This window comes from Silene latifolia, chromosome 1, assembly GCF_048544455.1.
Source record: "Silene latifolia isolate original U9 population chromosome 1, ASM4854445v1, whole genome shotgun sequence".
Classification (NCBI taxonomy): Eukaryota; Viridiplantae; Streptophyta; class Magnoliopsida; order Caryophyllales; family Caryophyllaceae; genus Silene; species Silene latifolia.
This window is the reverse complement of record NC_133526.1, coordinates 156,716,598-156,733,196: the sequence shown is the minus strand read 5'-3', so window position 1 is coordinate 156,733,196 and position 16,599 is coordinate 156,716,598.

The following is a 16,599-nucleotide window of genomic DNA, read 5'->3' as shown; positions in this document are numbered from 1 at the left end:
GTATCTCAAATGGGGATGACATTTATAGGGAAAATAATCGCAAATATGAAGCCGTGAGTTCCAAGTTGCCAACCAACTTCAACATGACGGATATCCCTAAATTCAAGGGGCATGAAAACCCTTTGAACCATATCCATGCTTTCAAGGACTACATGTCTATCAAAGGCATTAAACCCGAGATGTTCTTAAGGATCTTTCCTTCATCTCTTGACACCATCCCAAAACAATGGTTCTATTCTCTAGAGCATAAGAAAATTGCTACTTGGGACGATGCCGCAATTGAATTCGCCAAGCAATATGCGGATAATGCTGAAATCCAAGTCAACATGCGCACTTTAGAGGTTCTTACCCAAAATGACAAAGAAGGTTTTAGCGACTTCCTAAGTAGGTGGAGGAGACTAGTACTCAACTTGTTGAGCGTCCAGATGAAGCTACCCTCGTGGAGAAATTCGTGAACAACCTAAAACCCATCTATGCAAGTCATTTGAGGTACCAAAACATTAAAACCTTCAAAGATTTAACCGTACTAGGAACAAGGATCGAAGATGACATCCGTAAAGGGCTCTTGTCCAAAACGGTAGGTCATGGATACCAAGGCTCAACAAGTCATTCTTACGGCTCTACTAGCAAGACTGATGAATTTAACCTTCTCGAGCCATCTAAGAAGAGTACCCCACCAAGGAAATTCACAAATCTTGGGGACACATATTCCAATGCTCTAAAAAGGTTGATGAAACTGAGTAAACTTCAACCCATAGGCTCTACACCCGAACCAGAAAAGAAATCCAAGTTCTGGGATGAGAATTCATACTGCGAATACCATAGAGGCAAGGGACATGATACAGAGAAATGCTACAAACTGAAAAATGTACTTCAAGACATGATTGAAGACGGTCGCCTACCAATACCGCCTGGAGGTAAGCCCAACAACACTCAGAATCCTCTTGGAATTCTAGTGATTACAAGTGAAGAATCTACCATAGATTTTTCACACCTCATTTCTCCAGTCGAAGACGAAATTCATGCAATAGAGAATGAAGGGAACTACTCTACCATTTCCCCAACCATCACCGATTTCATTGCATGGGAAAAAAGTGTGAATAGGCAAGTCATGGAACTAGAGAGTGCAGTGGCAACCCTACCTGATCCCAACGCAACACCTAAAGAACGTGCACAACTAGTCTTCTCTCAAAACACTACGATGCAAGAAGTAGTAGCCATGGTTGATGAACTAGTCGACCAAATTATCCAATTGGAGGTCGAAATCATAAGAATGAGGGAACTTGCTGCCGTCAATGGAATATGGGCCGATGATGATGAAGATGAATATCTCACTGAACACTACCTAGTCAAAATCAGTGAGCAAATAGTCCAAAATTGTGAAGATCAAGATGTAGACTACCTTACTCATTCGGGACGCCCATACCAAAACACTTCTCAAAATGGTCCCATAACGAATGGTCCAACCAATGTGGTCACACCAAATGATAATGAAGATGGCTCCACCGACCATTTGCTAAAGCAACTACAAAAGACAAAGGCTGATCTTTCAGTCTGGCAACTAGTGGCAAGCTCATTCCCACATCGCCAAGCTTTACTGCAATCCTTGGCCAAACTAAATGTAGCACATAACTCCACACCCGATGACGTAGTCAACTTGGTCTTCCAAGAATCACCAAAGCTAAGTAATCCTATTACTTTCTCGGATGAAGATTTGGCATGTGACACCTCATGTTTTAAGTTTATTTTGTGATACATTTTCATGTTTTGAATTAGTTTGTGATACATTTTGATAAGTATGATATGGTTTGATAATGATTAAGTAAGTTAATTATGTTGCAATGATCATAAGTTGGAATGAGGCTCAGTTGTGCAAATGTTTATAAATGTTGTTTTAGTAGTGATGGGCGAACTTCGGGACGAAGTTCATTTTAAGGGGGGAAGACTATAATACTCCGTATTTTAATAATAAATAATATGGGAATAATATTATATAAAGGTAATTATAATTATAATAATAATAATAGTAAAATTGTAAATATTATATGAGGAAATTATAGTTGTGATAGGATTAATAGTATATGATAAATAATAATGATTTAATTATAATGACAATTCCTACTACTAATTAGAATAAGGAAAGTTACATGATTTCCTAATTGGCCTCGTATTCTCTAAATCTTACACTATAAATACCACCTCAAATCTGAGAAATAATTCACAAATTTAAAAGAACAAGCTTTAGGAGACGGAAGAGGAAGGAATTAACATAAACCAATTAATCAACTCGAGGTAATTATCCGTCTTAAATCAATTCATATTCGTTTCATGTGAGCATCTTTAAGACAATCAGTATGACTTGTATAGACCGCCATAGGACACGAGATTTGGACCTAGAGCGACCTTGCACCGCAAATTTTTCCGACTTGACCATAGTTGACCGTCGTTGACCTTGTTACGGTGGCTTTTGGGGCGGTTGAAAGACGGCTGGGCAGAAGGGTTATACGGGTTGGTTGTGGGTATTTGGGATGGTTATTTGACCCACTAATTGGACACGCCTTGACCTGGGGTTTGGGTGGTTGATGTTGGCGGCAGGGGGCGGTTGTGCTGGTGGTGGTTGGGTGGTCAGGTATGGTGGTTTGTGCGGTGGTGACGGGAATCAGGGGAGGAGCTGCTGTTCTGGGCAGGCGGTTTTCGGGGGGGTTTTAGGGGTTGTTGGTGGTCTGGTTATGGGGGTTTCTGGGTGGTCTTTGTCGAGGGAGAATAGGGGAGTTGATTGGTGGTTGTAGGTGGCGGTGAAGGTGGTGTTAGGTGGTGGTTACGAGCGTGTTTTGTGGGGGTGTCAGGTGAGTGCTGCGGTTGGTGTCGTGTGATAGGGCGTGGGTTTGTGGGTTGTTGGTGGTGGTTTAGCTGGTGGTTTAGGGTGAGTTGGGTGCGTGGGGTTGCAGGCTGATGGTGTCGAGGCTGGGTGGTGGCTGTGGTGGTTTGTGGTGTCGGGTTTGGTGAGTTTTGTGAGGGGTGTTGATCACGGTTTATAAACCGTGTATGGGGTGATGTGTGGTTGTTTTGTGACGGGTTTTTAATTAATTATTTTGGGTAACTCGGGTTATAATTGAATCGGGTTTTTAAGTACCGTAGACCTTTAATCATAATAATAAATAACAAATTTGAATAATAAATATAAATTTATAAATAGTAATTTGAAGTAATAAATAATTGAATTGAATTATAATATTTTGATTAGGTGACGGTTGTGAAGAATTATAATCGAATCGGATTGCTTTATTTATTGGATTGATTGAGCTGCGTAATTGGAATTGCTTGCCAGGTAGGATAACTACTCAACTCGTCTTGTCGTTGTTGGTTTGTGGAATTTATAAAAGTATTGTGAAAATTGGATGGATTAGTGGATGTGGATTGTATATCGTTGGATTGTTTATTATTGATCATTTATATTGGAATTTCGTTTGCATTGGATACCTCGGCTCGTGTCTGAGATGGTTTCTATAACTGGCATGCTGTATAAATGAATACCTCAACTTCGGTTGGGATGGTGAATACCTCAACTTTGGTTGGGATGGTGAATACTTCAACTTCGGTTGGAATGATGAATACCGGGCCGGGATTGGCGGGATGAATGGGTGTTTTGGGTAATGAGCTCAGTTGTATTTGTATTATTTATCATATCATTTTACTTTGACTTGTTGTTGGTTATTCCTACTCAACCATTGGTTGACGTGTTTGCTTCTGTGTCAAAATAAAATTGATGCCTGCTTTAATTGATGGCATCCTGTGGTGAACCATTTAATATTTCCGGTTAAATGGGGAGCGATTTAAATAGCGAGGTTTTGAGTTAGTGACTTGGGAGCATTGGGAAGAGAGCTCGACTTGGAACCTTAGAAGAAGTCTAGATCACATATATAGTTATATCACTTTATTTATTTCCGCTGCGAGATGTATTTATTTTTATAATAAGTTTTAGTTGATTAAAGTTGTAAAACATATGTAATCATTAAAGTTTTATTTAAAGTACTTTGGTTTGTTGTACTTTGTTATACACTACCTCGGGAAACCGAGATGGTAAATGATCCTATTTATTGGGAATGTCTAGCTAAAGGCTCTGAATAAATGGGGGTGTTACAAAGTGGTATCGAGCAAAACGATCCTCGTGCCTAACCAATGAACATAATAATGAACATAGGATGTGTCAAATAAAATGAACCCGGATAGAAACTGTTAGGAGCCCACTTAAGGCTTGGGATGAGTTAGGGGCCCCCTCACACCAAACTTCTGGCCCTTTCAGTTTTGAACCGGTTTCCCTTGAGAGATATTACAGAGTGGGGTAATTTAAAATGAATATTGTTTATTTTGTCGTAGGAGTTTTGGTTGCTTTGTTTGAATATTGTTTTCATTGATGACTGAGTTTACGGGATGTAACCTTGATTTTAAGGGGTGTGGAATGGATGAAATAAGGAGTTGATGTTGAATTGTTTTGATCATGAGCATGAAAGTAACTACAAATTGATATTGATTATGTGGTTGGATGTTGTATGATAGTAGTATCATGTCTAGTGATATGCGGTTGTGTGAATCCCAAAGCCATGTTATTTAAAATATATTATGAAATAATTAAGCTTGTGATATGAATGCTTTAGATTATATACTAGTCGTGTGTGAAAGTTTATCGACCAAGTTGTGTTGATATAGGAGTAGAAGGGTGTTAATAAGGGCTTGTGACTTAGTAGAAAGGAACCTAGAGCTGAGCTTATTCCGTCAGATTTTACCTCTATTAGATTTAGTTGTCATTCGACCTCCGTTCATCATACATGGTTGAAATATTTATGAGTGATAACCCAGTGAGTTAGCTTACCAATGCCGTTGGTTTCATGTTTAAAAGTTTTATGGTTTGGGAGAAATAAATAATTTAGTGGACAATGGTCAGAATGTTCCTGTACAGTTATGCCTTTGACAAACACTTTTGTAAAATTTGTCATTTAATACGTACTTAATATTTCTGCGTAATTCCAACTCTACTGTTTAAAATATTCAAATATGTTTCCATATTGATAAGCCACGTTGCAAGGTGAATTTTTGACAATTAATAGTGATTTTTACAAGTTGACCCAGGTTTTTGACAAATTGCTGATCGGTTTCTGTTTCGACCCACTGGATTGTAAAAAATCTTTATAAATTGGTTGTTCGAGATTTGGACTTGATTCTTTTTCCCATGTTTTGAAAACTCTTTATATTTTCTGGAAAGTATAAAAACTCAATGTAGAATGTAACGGTTATTTAATGGTGATTTTTGAAAGTTACAGCTTGACCTTGATTCCGAAAAAAAACGCGAGTTTACCAAAAGTTTAATATAAATGTTTTGTCGATTCCTAACTTATGATAATTGGGAGGTAGGAGTGATGATAGGAGGACCTAAAGAGGGGGTGAGAAAGGATAGAATTGACCAAACCTTGTTTTGTAAGTATAGAATACTTAAAAATGTTGAGCCATCTTTTCCTCGGGTAGAAACTTATGTTGTCTTGTTTTGCTTTTATAGAACCATGCCTCCAAAGAGATCTACACCTACACCCTCTACCATGTCCCAAGAGGAGATTGACCGTTTGATATCCATGAATGAGGCTTTGACTGCGGCATTGAAGGCTAAGGGGTCGGATTCGGGATCCAAAGCAAAAATGAGTGCTAGTATTGCAAGGCACAACCCGACGAAGTATGACGGATTATGTGAACCATCCTTACTAGGAGATTGGCATAGAGAGTTTGATAACCTTTTTTAGTTGCTAGGATGTCCTGCGGACATGCAAGTAGATCAAGCTGCTTACTATTTGAGGGGAAAAGCGGGTTTGTGGTGGAATCGTAGTAAGGAGGTCTTAAGGGAAGCTTGGAGGGAGAGTGAGGAACCTTTTATCACTTGGAAAGGTTTTAAGGAAACTATGAGAGTTGTATTTGTGCCAGAACATATTAGGAGTAAGATGAGAGCCGAATTTGATTCTTTCAAGATGACTGAGGAGATGACAGTAGAGACTTATTATAACCGGTTTATGGAATTGTCAGAATATGTAGCTGATTTGAATTTTAGTGATGAGATGTTGGCACTTAGATTTGAAAAGGGATTAACAACCACTATTAAGAAGAGGCTTGCGGTGGTCAACCAAGAACCATGGACGATGTTTATCGGCGAGTGGGCATGCGGAGAGGATTGCGAGATATGTTACGGGGAAGAGAAGAAGGAGAAGAAAGAGAAGGGTGAGAAAAGAAAGACAGAGACTACGGGTGGGAATGTAGGAGAAAGTAAAAAGCAGAATACAAACCGGTTTCGGTCCAATGCATCAGGAGGAGCGTCGTTTGGGGGAAACTTGGTGGTAGAGGAGACCAATCTTATTTCAAAGTGGGCTGAGTGGAGGTGAATGTTTGGTGTGGGAAGATGGGTCATAAAGCCGTGTCTTGTAGGGTATTTAAGGGTAATCAAAATAACAGTTATGGAAACGAAAATAGAGGTTATGGAGTGGGAAACCAAAGGCTTTATCAAACCCCAATGCCAAGTATTGGAAGTAATAGGAATTCGGGACAGTGGAGTAACCAGAGAAGTTTTAACAATAGACAAGGCAATGGAGGTGATCAGAGTAATGGTGGAAAAACATTTGGAACAGCTAGTACGGTGCAAGGGAATGGGGAGAAGGGTAACTAGTATTTATGTGAGGGGATTAGACTCTTGTTATTTATATAAGTATTAAGTTGTTAGTAGTCTTAATAAAGTAATAGTAGTTCCGAAACTTCGGGACGAAGTTTATTTTTAGGGGGGTAGAATGTGACACCTCATGTTTTAAGTTTATTTTGTGATACATTTTCATGTTTTGAATTAGTTTGTGATACATTTTGATAAGTATGATATGGTTTGATAATGATTAAGTAAGTTAATTATGTTGCAATGATCATAAGTTGGAATGAGGCTCAGTTGTGCAAATGTTTATAAATGTTGTTTTAGTAGTGATGGGCGAACTTCGAGACGAAGTTCATTTTAAGAGGGGAAGACTGTAATACTCCGTATTTTAATAATAAATAATATGGGAATAATATTTTATAAAGGTAATTATAATTATAATAATAATAATAGTAAAATTGTAAATATTATATGAGGAAATTATAGTTGTGATAGGATTAATAGTATATGATAAATAATAATGATTTAATTATAATGACAATTCCTACTACTAATTAGAATAAGGAAAGTTACATGATTTCCTAATTGGCCTCGTATTCTCTAAATCTTACACTATAAATACCACCTCAAATCTGAGAAATAATTCACAAATTTAAAAGAACAAGCTTTAGGAGACGGAAGAGGAAGGAATTAACATAAACCAATTAATCAACTCGAGGTAATTATCCGTCTTAAATCAATTCATATTCGTTTCATGTGAGCATCTTTAAGACAACTGTATGACTTGTATAGACCGCCATAGGACACGAGATTTGGACTGGGAGCGACCTTGCACCGCAAATTTTTCGACTTGACCATAGTTGACCGTCGTTGACCTTGTTACGGTGGCTTTTGGGGCGGTTGAAAGACGGTGGGCGAGAAGGGTTATACGGGTTGGTTGTGGGTATTTGGGATGGTTATTTGACCCACTAATTGGACACGCCTTGACCTGGGGTTTGGGTGGTTGATGTTGGCGGCGGGGGCGGTTGTCTTGGTGGTGGTTGGGGTGGTCGGTATGGTGGTTTGTGCGGTGGTGACGGGAAACGGGGAGGAGTCATTGTGCAGGCGGGCGGTTTTTCGGGGGGTTTTAGGGGTTGTTGGTGGTCTGTTAGGGGGTTTTGGGTGGTCTTTGTCGAGGGAGAATAGGGGAGTTGATTGGTGGTTGTAGGTGGCGGTGAAGGTGGTGTTAGGTGGTGGTTACGAGCGTGTTTTGTGGGGGTGTCGGTGAGTCTGCGGTTGGTTGGTGTCGTGTGATAGGGCGTGGGTTTGTGGGTTGTTGGTGGTGGTTTAGCTGGTGGTTTAGGGTGAGTTGGGTGCGTGGGGTTGCAGGCTGATGGTGTCGAGGCTGGGTGGTGGCTGTGGTGGTTTGTGGTGTCGGGTTTGGTGAGTTTTGTGAGGGGTGTTGATCACGGTTTATAAACCGTGTATGGGGTGATGTGTGGTTGTTTTGTGACGGGTTTTTAATTAATTATTTTGGGTAACTCGGGTTATAATTGAATCGGGTTTTTAAGTACCGTAGACCTTTAATCATAATAATAAATAATAAATTTGAATAATAAATAGTAATTTATAAATAGTAATTTGAAGTAATAAATAATTGAATTGAATTATAATATTTTGATTAGGTGACGGTTGTGAAGAATTATAATCGAATCGGATTGCTTTATTTATTGGATTGATTGAGCTGCGTAATTGGAATTGCTTGCCAGGTAGGATAACTACTCAACTCGTCTTGTCGTTGTTGGTTTGTGGAATTTATAAAAGTATTGTGAAAATTGGATGGATTAGTGGATGTGGATTGTATATCGTTGGATTGTTTATTATTGATCATTTATATTGGAATTTCGTTTGCATTGGATACCTCGGCTCGTGTCTGAGATGGTTTCTATAACTGGCATGCTGTATAAATGAATACCTCAACTTCGGTTGGGATGGTGAATACCTCAACTTTGGTTGGGATGGTGAATACTTCAACTTCGGTTGGAATGATGAATACCCCGGGCCAGGGATTGGCGGGATGAATGGGTGTTTTGGGTAATGAGCTCAGTTGTATTTGTATTATTTATCATATCATTTTACTTTGACTTGTTGTTGGTTATTCCTACTCAACCATTGGTTGACGTGTTTATCGTGTCAAAATAAAATTGATGCCTGCTTTAATTGATGGCATCCTGTGGTGAACCATTTAATATTTCCGGTTAAATGGGGAGCAGATTTAAATAGTAGGTTTTGAGTTAGCTGACTTGGGAGCATTGGGAAGAGAGCTCGACTTGGAACCTTAGAAGAAGTCTAGATCACATATATAGTTATATCACTTTATTTATTTCATTGCGAGATGTATTTATTTTTATAATAAGTTTTAGTTGATTAAAGTTGTAAAACATATGTAATCATTAAAGTTTTATTTAAAGTACTTTGGTTTGTTGTACTTTGTTATACACTACCTCGGGAAACCGAGATGGTAACAGTCCTATTTATTGGGAATGTCTAGCTAAAGGCTCCTGAATAAATGGGGGTGTTACATGGCACCCTTTGGTGATAGTCATAACTTGGCTCTTTATATCAATGTCATTTGCTTAAAGAAGAATGTGCCAATGACTTTGGTAGATGATGGCTCCGCGGTCAATGTCATACCCTTGAAAACGGCATACAAATTGGGCATGAAAGAGTCGGATTGGACCCCTACCAACCAAGGTGTTCGCGCATATGATGGTACACGACGAAAGCTAGTAGGACTTGTTAACCTAACCATAGCCACAGGGCCGATTGAGCAAAAGGTTAACTTCCAAATAGTGGACATTGAAGCATCCTTTAACATACTTCTGGGAAGACCTTGGATTCACGCTTCCAAAGCGGTAACATCCACCCTCCACCAGAAAATCAAAATCCCACTAAATGGTAAAGTGGTGACGATCACTTCATCACCCATCAAGGCAATAATCGAAAAGAAGTCAAGTAATCAAGTCCTTGCGGATTCAGTACATGAACTTGGGGGCTTCCATAGCATAAATGTCATAGAAAGTGAGTTGGCACCCTTATACTTCAATCCCGATTCTAATTTAGTGGTCAACCACATGCTCAAATCCCAGGGATACTTCCCAGGAATGCCTTTGAATCCTATCCGAAGGAACACTTTTGCACCCTACAAAGAAGGTAACTCACAAAGAATACCACTTGGACTAGGATACAAACCCACTAAAGAAGAAGTTCTCGAGATGCTCGCTCAAGTTCAAAACCGTAAGAATGTGGTAATCCAAATGCGCCCCTACCTCCCTACCCTAAATGGATACTTCGTTAGGGAAGGAAGTCAAGATATCTTTCACGGATTTCCCGAACCTTGGCACTATCTCGAAAGGAAGCTAGCCGGAATCGAGCTCTTTCACGATTGCTACTTCATTCCTCTAGAAACGGTTCCTACCGTCAAGACTCGTCAAGCATCTTGCTTAGACGAACAAGCTGTTAGTCTACTATTTGGAGAAGATCGATTTGTTAGAGCCGCGCGGGATGAGATCATTACCATGATACTTCAAGACGATCACTTCAACCCTACCGCGTTAATCACAGAAACCAGCACCAATCATCAGAAAGGATGGAGAAAGTCGATCAAGTGGACAAACAATCAAGGAAGACTCTTCAAGCTCACCACTAGAGAAGGAGAGATGATCAAAGGAGAACCAGAAGACGATGAATTCGAGTCAGAGTCAGAGTCGGAGTCAGAGTCAGAGTCGGAGTCTAGAGAAGTTCCTAGTGTTGGAATATGTGTCCTCTGACAATAATGCGATCACATGTTTAAGTCTCAATTTAAAGGATACAATTGGGAAGTAATATTTTACTGTCAACTGGTCCACACATATCGGTAATGATTGGCTGACTAGAGTTTGACATTACTGTCGTGCGACGGTGGTGATCAGTTGATCCCCTTAGGTCATACCTAAAGGGTAACACTCTTAATTGATTATTTAATTGATCGTATGACGATACGGGTTAATTAAATTACTTAAAATTGATGGACGATTTTGGAAGTAATGTTTACGTATCTCATTATAATTTGATTAAATAAGATACGGTCTAAGTGATCGAATTATTTTATTGCTTAGATGAAATTATTGTTTGAGGAAAGAATTGCATTTGAATGAATAATTTATTATAAATACAAGATGTTGTGATTTATAATTGGTAAATTATTTTGGTACAAGTAATTATGAATTACTAAGTCGATTTTGTATATGACGTATTTTTATTAATGCGTTGATTTTTAATATGTTAAAAATACATAACACTATTACATGACATGTGACATGTGACAAATTGACAAATTGACAAAGATAAAATGGAATCCATTTTATCTTAAAATGGACCGAAATAATAGGGTGATATTAGGAAAATATTATGTTGATTGATTAAGTGGAAAACATAATCATTTTTCCCTAAACCTAGCCATGCAAACCTAGTGCCTCTTGTGAAGAGCACCTTGCTCATGCATTAGCCCCTTCCACCCCACCCTACCCGGTTTTTCTAGTAAAAGAGACCAAGGGTTTTCTCTTTTATTTTACCATATACACTACATCAAATGTTAAGGGATCATTCATTCATTCACCATCTAAAATAAGAGTTTTAGAGAGATAAAAAATTCTACCTCTTTCTCCCTTTCTCTTAACCGAAATTAAGAGAACAAATAAAGATTTTTGGGTCAATTTTATTTAAATTAATATTGTTCTAATATTAATAATATTAATTTTATTAAGAGGTTACCTTAGGTATTATTCCTTGGGAGGGATTCTATACTTGAATCCTTGTTCTTCCATTTTAGGAGTGCTCAAGAACAAGTAAGAAGGAGATCTTACTTGTGTCCAATAATCCGAAATCTTCAATGTAAGATGATGATTTCTTCCTTATTCTTATTATTGTTTGCATGCATAAGATCATCATTTAATTTTATGACTAAATTAATTTGGAACATATATGAATATGTTAAGTAATGAGATATAGATTTCCAACAAGCGGTATCATGAGCCTTAGGTTGTTTGCATGCAAATCGGTTATAGTTTTTCCGAGTTATACGATTAACATATAAAACTTATAAATTTGTGTTTATTATGATATATCACGAAATCAATTATGCGTGTTAAAGTTTCTGATCCTAAAATGTATTTAGGATATTTTGGTTAATTTATGGATTTTTATTGTTCATTTTATATCATAATGGCATTAAAAATGTGATTTTATGATAAAAATGTCATTTTCGGACTAAAATTAGCTTAACTTCGAATTTTCCAGTGCTTTTTGGATATGTTTTCACATATATTATTTTTAGATGACCTGTAAAGTTTCATAATTTTTGGAGTTCTTATGCTCGAAATATGGATTTTTCATTATAAAAATCGGATTTAAATTAAAAATAGGTTAATATGAGAAATATTTCGAATATGGTCATAGAAATTTAGTATGTTGTCACATGTAATTTTACAAGATGTGTGTAAAATAATAGGCTATAATGAAGTCTTTATGCATGATTTATGAATTTTTGATGAAAAATAGCATAAATAGTGACTTTAATTAGTAAAAATTACTAAAACATACTTCATGACTAAGGAAAAATGTCACATGTTGCATTTTATCTCTTATTTCAGATCTAAAATTGAAAAGTTGATAAATATAATTTTTCTCATGTTTTTATGATTATATTTGATAAATCCGATAAACCGCAACAATGTTTTTCCCGATAAATTTTTGAAATTTTAACCTAAGTTTTTTTAACATTATGAGTGTCATGGTATTCTTTTCCAGAATTTTCATGAGTTTTAAATTTTGAATTTTGAATTTATTTGAAATTTTAGTGATTTATTTGAAGTTTATAGCATTTTATTGTAATTTTGAGTCCATTAATGAACAAATTTAAGAAATATCAGTTAATTATTGTCAATATGTTAGTGGAGACTAATTTTGAGTCCTAAGTTGGTTAGGGTAATTAACTTGTGCATAAATATGATTTTATGTAATTTATTGTGATTTTAAAAGGTTGAATCACGCAAATCCGTAAAAACCGTTTAATATACGATATTGGCTCCTTAAAGGCGATTTAGCATAAAATTGGGTATGTTCATACATATTATAATGCTGCATTTTATTTATGATTGTCATAATTTTATATTATGTAATTTTACTTAGTATGGCCTTAGTTTTTAATTTGTATTACCCGAAATGTATGGGAATATCGATTCGGTTGTAATTTATTGTGATCTCGTATCACCGTTTTGTAATTTAATAGATTTATTTTTATTTAGTTACAAATGTATAATAGCAAATTATGTAATTTGTTATGTAATTTATTTATTCCGGAGATCATTGACGACGGTGCCACTCAAGAAGGCGATCCATTAAAGACGGTGTTACCTCGAGTTGCGAGCCAAAACCGAAGTTCAAGGGACCAATGGAGTTGGTTTCCGAATATGTAATAGTTAATTAGATTTTCTATTTTAGGAAGGCCATACTAGGATTTAATCGCCATAACTAAAACATGCATCATCTTTTAATCGAGTTTGTCGACCGTGTCAACTATAATTATCGTAGTTCATCGCTTTAGTTCACTTAAAACGTGATAGATAATAAATTGACATGACCTCTCGCTAAAATAAACAATTGAGACATAGCCTTAACAAAAAGTAGAAACCATGAAAACCTATTTCGTGAGGGAGTGCACTCGGCTTTACCGGGGTACAAACCTTGTTACGTAGGGGAAGTGGGTGATAAATGTCTACCCACCAAGTTTATAAAGATGAGGGTTGTTTTCGGCTTTACCGATGACCGAGTTGATGTAAATTTGGATCATTGACACATTTATTCGAAATTTGGGTTGAACTCAACGAAAGTATTCTCGACGGTTGTCGGATGTGTTTCGGGCTAGAGATGAATTTTAATGTAAATTTATTGACCAAGAGTTCTAAAAGTAGAATCGATTAAAAAGTTAATCCACCGAGTTATATTGATAAGGGTTGTTTTCAGCTTTACCGATGCCTAAGTTAATATGAATTTGGGTCTTGGAATCATTTATAATAGTTGGGTAGAGGTCACTATATAAATGTTCATATCTTGTTAAATTTATTTACAAGTATGATTTAACAAGACAAATGTTAATATTTCCTTTTTCCTCCATACTTGTAGTTCATTACAATGAATCCATCAAACGCTACCGCACCGATAACTATTGAGTCTTGCCACAATGTTTTTGACGACGTTTGCTTCAACAATGATTTCGACACTACTAGAGAAATTTTTTTTGGGATAGGTTCGGATGGAAACATAAACTTCATCACTTCTTCTAAACCACCCACTACTACTACAAGATCTCTTGTGAGCTGCTCTCAGGAAGACCGCCTCATAAAATCTATAGGATCTTTGTCTTTGGAAGAGAAAGATGCCAAAACTAGTGGGAGCTCAAGCAATCAAGTTCTTGCTTCAACGGGCAAAAGATTCAAGAAGAAGGGAAAGAAAGGGAAAAACTTCAAGCAAGTTGAAGATGAGTGCCATTATTGCTATGGCATGGGACATTGGCTTAGGAATTGTCCCGTATATTTGCGAAATATAAGGGAGGGAATCATCGTTCCAAAAGGTAAAATTCCTAAGGAAATTTATGTTATTGATATAAATTATACTTCTACTACGACATGGGTACTGGATACCGGTTGTGGTTCTCACCTTTGTAATCATTTACAGGGTTTAAGAGACGTGAAGAGGCTTAGCAAAGGAGATGTGGATCTACGCCTTGGAAATGGAGCTCGAGTAGCGGCCGAATCCAAAGGAACTTATGTATTAGCTTTGCCTAATGGATTTGAGTTGTATTTACATAATTGTTTTTATGTGCCTACTCTCTCTAAAAACATTATTTCTATCGCTATGTTAGACATGGACGGATTTTGTTTTGTCATTAAGAACAATCGTTGTACTATTTCGAGGAATGATTTGGTTATAGGCCAAGCTTCTTCCATTAATGGCATTTACATTTTAGAAACCTCGAATCCGACTAATGATATCTATAACATTCAATCAAAGAAATTGAAATCAAGTGACCCAAATGAATCGTTCATTTGGCATTGTCGATTAGGTCACATAAACGAGAATCGCATCAAAAAATTAATTTCGACTAATGTGATTATACCATTTGATTATCTATCATATGGAACATGCGAATATTGCCTTCTTGGCAAAATGACTCGAAATCCTTTTAGTGGTAAAGGGACACGAGCAAGTGAACTATTGGGACTCATACATACCGATGTGTGTGGACCAATGAGTATCACCGCTCGTGGAAATTATGACTACTTCATAACCTTCACCGATGACTTGAGTAGGTATGGGTATATCTATTTAATGAAGCATAAAAGTGAAGCGTTTGAGAAATTCAAGGAATTTCAAAACGAAGTAGAGAACCAATTGAACAAAAGAATTAAGGCACTACAATCCGATCGTGGTGGAGAATATCTTAGCCTTGAATTCGATTCACACTTGAAAGGTTGTGGTATTATATCACAACTTACTCCATCCGGAACACCTCAACTTAATGGTGTTGCCGAAAGGAGAAATCGAACCCTACTTGATATGGTTCGATCCATGATGAGTCAAACCGAGTTACCAAACTCGTTTTGGGGATTTGCGATTCAAACCGCAATAAGATCCTTGAACAATTTTCCCACCAAAGCCACCGAGAAAACTCCATTTGAGATATGGAAAGGAAGAGTTCCTAATCTATCCTACATGAAAATTTGGGGTTGTAATGCTTATGTCAAAACCAAAAATGACAATAAGCTAGCCCCACGATCTGAAAAATGCACCTTTGTAGGCTATTCTAACACCCGAGGTTATTACTTCTATAAACCTCAAGAAAACAAAGTGTTTGTGTCTTCTGAGGCTGTCTTCTTAGAAAGGGATTTTATTTCTAAGAGACAGAGTGGGAGAAATTTTGAACTTGATGAAATTCAAGAGCCACAAACCGAGATAGAGACGCAAGAAGATGTTCCTTCGTCGTCTAGCGCGGTTGTCCCTCTTCCTCTTAGAAGAACGGGTCGAGTTATTCTCCATCCCGATCGATATGTGGGACTTATCGAAGAAGATGGAATACTCGATGTGTTGCTTTTAGAAAGTGACGAACCCGCCACCTACAAGGCCGTAATCTCTAGTCCTAATTCCTTCTTGTGCCTTGAAGCCATGAAGTCCGAAATGGATTCTATGCATGAAAACCAAGTTTGGAACTTGGTATATTTGCCTAAAGGGGCAAGACCTCTTCAATGCAAATGGATTTTCAAAGTCAAGAATGGCATAGAAGGACATGATGATGTCTACAAAGCTAGGCTAGTGGCAAAAGGATTTACCCAAGTCCAAGGTCTCCATTATGATGAGACCTTCGCCCCCGTAACCATGCTAAGATCCATACAGATTTTGTTAGCGATTGCCGCATTTTATGATTATGAAATATGGCAAATGGATGTCAAAACCGCTTTTCTAAATGGGCATTTAGAAGAGGAGGTGTTCATGATACAACACGAAGGTTTTGTTGATTCTAAGAATCCTAACAACGTGTGCAAGCTTAAGAGATCCATTTATGGTCTTAAGCAAGCATCTAGAAGTTGGAATCATCGATTCAATTATGTTATAAAAGAGAATGGTTTCACTCAAAGTGTTGAGGAACCATGTTTATACATGAAATTTAGTGGGAGCAATGTTGAGTTCCTAATCTTGTATGTCGATGACATACTACTCATTGGAAATGATATTCCAATGTTGTCTTCTGTTAAGAAGTGGTTAGGTAACCACTTCCAAATGAAGGATTTAGGAGAGGCACAATGCATATTAGGTATCCGGATCCATAGAGATAGATCCAAGAGGATATTGGC